At 54.8% G+C, this 4,949-nt stretch overlaps 1 long non-coding RNA gene across 1 annotated transcript; it reads left to right on the forward strand.

Annotated features, from left to right (window-relative positions):
• The first annotated feature begins 3,175 nt into the window (after positions 1–3,175).
• LOC144486747 (uncharacterized) lies at positions 3,176–3,815 on the forward strand. Its single transcript, XR_013496335.1, has 2 exons — positions 3,176–3,394; positions 3,540–3,815. It is a non-coding gene; the product is annotated as an uncharacterized LOC144486747 (long non-coding RNA).
• Positions 3,816–4,949: the final 1,134 nt, after the last annotated feature.

Here is a 4,949-nt window from a genome sequence, read left to right on the forward strand (position 1 = left end):
TGTAGAGGGAGCTTTACTCTGTATCTGACCCCGTGTTGTACCTGTCCTGGGAGTGTTTGATGGGGATAGTGTAGAGGGAGCTTTACTCTGTATCTAACCCCGTGCTGTACCTGTCCTGGGAGTGTTTGATGGGGGACAGTGTAGAGGGAGCTTTACTCTGTATCTAACCCCGTGCTGTATCTGTCCTGGGAGTGTTTGATGGGGACAGTGTAGAGGGAGCTTTACTCTGTATCTAACCGCGTGCTGCACCTGTCCTGGGAGTGTTTGATGGGGACAGTGTAGAGGGAGCTTTACTCTGTATCTAACCCCGTGCTGCACCTGTCCTGGGAGTGTTTGATGGGGACAGTGTAGAGGGAACTTTACTCTGTATCGAACCCCGTGCTGTATCTGTCCTGGGTGTGTTTGATGGGGACAGTGTAGAGGGAGCTTTACTCTGTATCTCACCCCGTGCTGTACCTGTCCTGGGAGTGTTTGATGGGGACAGTGTAGAGGGAGCTTTACTCTGTATCTAACCCCGTGCTGTACCTGTTCTGGGAGTGTTTGATGGGGACAGTGTAGAGGGAGCTTTACTCGGTATCTAACCCCGTGCTGTACCTGTCCTGGGAGTGTTTGATGGGGACAGTGTAGAGGGAGCTTTACTCTGTATCTAACCCCGTGCTGTACCTGTCCTGGGAGTGTTTGATGGGGACAGTGTAGAGGGAGCTTTACTCTGTATCTAATCCCGTGCTGTACCTGTCCTGGGAGTGTTTGATGGGAACAGTGTAGAGGGAGCTTTACTCTGTATCTAACCCCGTGCTGTACCTGTCCTGCGAGTGTTTGATGGGGACAGTGTAGAGGGAGCTTTACTCTGTATCTAACCCCGTGCTGTACCTGTCCTGGGAGTGTTTGATGGGGACAGTGTAGAGGGAGCTTTACTCTGTATCTAACCCCGTGCTGTACCAGTCCTGGGAGTGTTTGATGGGGACAGTGTAGAGGGAGCTTTACTCTGTATCTAACTCTGTGCTGTACCTGTCCTGGGAGTGTTTGATGGGGACAGTGTAGAGGGAGCTTTACTCTGTATCTAACCCCGTGCTGTACCTGTCCCGGGAGTGTTTGATGGGGACAGTGTAGAGGGAGCTTTACTCTGTATCTAACCCCGTGCTGTACCTGTCCTGGGAGTGTTTGATGGGGACAGTGTAGAGGGAGCTTTACTCTGTATCTAACCCCGTGCTGTACCTGTCCTGTGAGTGTTTGATGGGGGACAGTGCAGAGGGAGCTTTACTCTGTATCTAACCCCGTGCTGTACCTGTCCTGCGAGTGTTTGATGGGGACAGTGTAGAGGGAGCTTTACTCTGTATCTAACCCCGTGCTGTACCTGTCCTGGGAGTGTTTGATGGGGACAGTGTAGAGGGAGCTTTACTCTGTATCTAACCCCGTGCTGTACCTGTCCTGGGAGTGTTTGATGGGGACAGTGTAGAGGGAGCTTTACTCTGTATCTAACCCCGTGCCGTACCTGTCCTGGAAGTGTTTGATGGGGACAGTGTAGAGGGAGCTTTACTCTGTATCTAATCCCGTGCTGTACCTGTCCTGGGAGTGTTTGATGGGAACAGTGTAGAGGGAGCTTTACTCTGTATCTAACCCCGTGCTGTACCTGTCCTGCGAGTGTTTGATGGGGACAGTGTAGAGGGAGCTTTACTCTGTATCTAACCCCGTGCTGTACCTGTCCTGGGAGTGTTTGATGGGGACAGTGTAGAGGGAGCTTTACTCTGTATCTAACCCCGTGCTGTACCAGTCCTGGGAGTGTTTGATGGGGACAGTGTAGAGGGAGCTTTACTCTGTATCTAACCCTGTGCTGTACCTGTCCTGGGAGTGTTTGATGGGGACAGTGTAGAGGGAGCTTTACTCTGTATCTAACCCCGTGCTGTACCTGTCCTGTGAGTGTTTGATGGGGGACAGTGCAGAGGGAGCTTTACTCTGTATCTAACCCCGTGCTGTACCTGTCCTGCGAGTGTTTGATGGGGACAGTGTAGAGGGAGCTTTACTCTGTATCTAACCCCGTGCTGTACCTGTCCTGGGAGTTTTTGATGGGGACAGTGTAGAGGGAGCTTTACTCTGTATCTAACCCCGTGCTGTACCTGTCCTGGGAGTGTTTGATGGGGACAGTGTAGAGGGAGCTTTACTCTGTATCTAACCCCGTGCTGTACCTGTCCTGGGAGTGTTTAATGGGGACAGTGTAGAGGGAGCTTTACTCTGTATCTAACCCCGTGCTGTACCTGTTCTGGGAGTGTTTGATGGGGGACAGTGTAGAGGGAGCTTTACTCTGTATCTAACCCCGTGCTGTACCTGTCCTGGGAGTGTTTGATAGGCAGTTTCGCCGTTGCAGCTGAGATTGGAGAATCTATCTCTCTTCGGGCCAATGTACAAAGAGCAAGTGAATAATAAAACTTCGCAAAATTTAATTGACAACCTTGGAATACAATCTCACAGCGATAAGAAGCAGACACTGCTTTATTACAGATATATAACACTTAAATACGTGTCAGATTCCCCAGTTCAGCTCCTTTCGGCTTGCTGATATTAGCACCTTTTGCCTGGTTGTAAGCTGTTCCGTCTGAACGGTCTCCTCCCTCTCTCCCTCTCTCCGTCATGTGTGGCTCTGATTGGGAAAAATGGCATAAGCCCTCGGAGAGGGGGAGCTGAGCCGAAGCCTGGTATTTGGCTAAGGAACGCCCAACTTGGGGGGAGGCGATGATCATAGCTTGCCCCCAAACTCCCTCACCACCTGGGGTGGGGCTTTTAGGGAGGTCGGTTGCGTGCGGGAGGGCAGGGCCGGGGGGGGGGAGGGGGGAGGTGGAGGTAGTCGGTGTTCAGAGTGGCGACTGAGAGACACACTCCAAATGGCTGCCCTCCAGGTGGGATCGACACACTGCAAATGGCTGCCCCCCTCCAGGTGGGATCGACACACTGCAAATGGCTGCCCCCCTCCAGGTGGGACTGACACACTGCAAATGGCTGCCCCCCCCCCCCAGGTGGGACTGACACACTGCAAATGGCTGCCCCCCCCCCCCCCCCCCAGGTGGGACTGACACACTGCAAATGGCTGCCCCCCAGGTGGGATCGACACACTGCAAATGGCTGCCCCCCTCCAGGTGGGACTGACACACTGCAAATGGCTGCCCCCCTCGAGGTGGGACTGACACACTGCAAATGGCTGCCCCCCCCCCAGGTGGGACTGACACACTGCAAATGGCTGCCCCCCCCCCAGGTGGGACTGACACACTGCAAATGGCTGCCCCCCAGGTGGGATCGACACACTGCAAATGGCTGCCCCCCTCCCAGGTGGGACTGACACACTGCAAATGGCTGCCCCCCTCCAGGTGGGACTGACACACTGCAAATGGCTGCCCCCCTCCAGGTGGGACTGACACACTGCAAATGGCTGCCCCCCAGGTGGGATCGACACACTGCAAATGGCTGCCCCCCCCTCCAGATGGGACTGACACACTGCAAATGGCTGCCCCCCTTCACGCTGCCCACCGCCCCCCCCCCCCCCCAGGTAGGACCGACACACTGCAAGTGGCTGCCAGTCTACCAAATGGCAGTTGTGTTGGGTTTGGAGTGATGTTGTACAAAGATGGAGTGTCTATGCTTGGTGGTGGTGGGTGGCGGGCAGATCTGAGAGCAGGGGAGCAGGAATCCAGCCTCGAGCTGTCCCTCTCTCTCTCTCTCACACACACATTGATTCAGGACCATTGTCCAGTGCAGTCGCGAGAATTGGCAGAGAACAGGGTGATAGAAACGCCCTCCAGTCCAAATCTCCGTTGGCAAACAGTTAACGCAATCCATCGAACAGAAATATGCCAATATTTACTGATGGGCGGGTCGGAATTTCACATTTCCAAAGTGTAATTTTTTTTAACGGTTAAAAAATGGGAGTGATAATGGACCCATTGCATTCTGGGGCCGGCCTAACTGAGCAGGCCATTGCATTCTGGGCCAGTCCGGCCTAACTGAGCAGCCCATTGCATTCTGGGCCAGTCTGGCCGAACTGACCAGCCCATTGCATTCTGGGCCGCCTAACTGAGCAACCCATTGCATTCTGGGCCAGCCTAACTGAGCAACCCATTGCATTCTGGGGCCGGCCTAACTGAGCAACCCATTGCATTCTGGGGCCGGCCTAACTGAGCAACCCATTGCATTCTGGGGCCGGCCTAACTGAGCAACCCATTGCATTCTGGGGCCGGCCTAACTGAGCAACCCATTGCATTCTGGGCCAGTCCGGCCTAACTGAGCAGCCCATTGCATTCTGGGCCAGTCTGGCCGAACTGACCAGCCCATTGCATTCTGGGCCGCCTAACTGAGCAACCCATTGCATTCTGGGCCAGCCTAACTGAGCAACCCATTGCATTCTGGGGCCGGCCTAACTGAGCAACCCATTGCATTCTGGGGCCGGCCTAACTGAGCAGCCCATTGCATACTGGGGCCGGCCTAACTGAGCAGCCCATTGCAGTCTGGGCCAGTCTGGCCAAACTGACCAGCCCATTGCATTCTGGGCCGCCTAACTGAGCAACCCATTGCATTCTGGGCCAGCCTAACTGAGCAACCCATTGCATCTGGGGCCGGCCTAACTGAGCAACCCATTGCATTCTGGGGCCGGCCTAACTGAGCAGCCCATTGCATACTGGGGCCGGCCTAACTGAGCAGCCCATTGCATTCTGGGCCGCCTAACTGAGCAGCTCATTGCATTCTGGGTTGGCCTAACTGAGCAGCCCATTGCATTCTGGGTTGGCCTAACTGAGCAGCCCATTGCATTCTGGGTTGGCCTAACTGAGCAGCCCATTGCATTCTGGGTTGGCCTAACTGAGCAGCCCATTGCATTTTGGGGCCGGCCTAACTGAACAGCCCATTGCATTCTGGGGCCGGCCTAACTGAACAGCCCATTGCATTCTGGGGCCGGCCTAACTGAGCAC

The sequence above is a fragment of the Mustelus asterias genome, unplaced genomic scaffold (genome assembly GCF_964213995.1).
Source record: "Mustelus asterias unplaced genomic scaffold, sMusAst1.hap1.1 HAP1_SCAFFOLD_444, whole genome shotgun sequence".
Classification (NCBI taxonomy): Eukaryota; Metazoa; Chordata; class Chondrichthyes; order Carcharhiniformes; family Triakidae; genus Mustelus; species Mustelus asterias.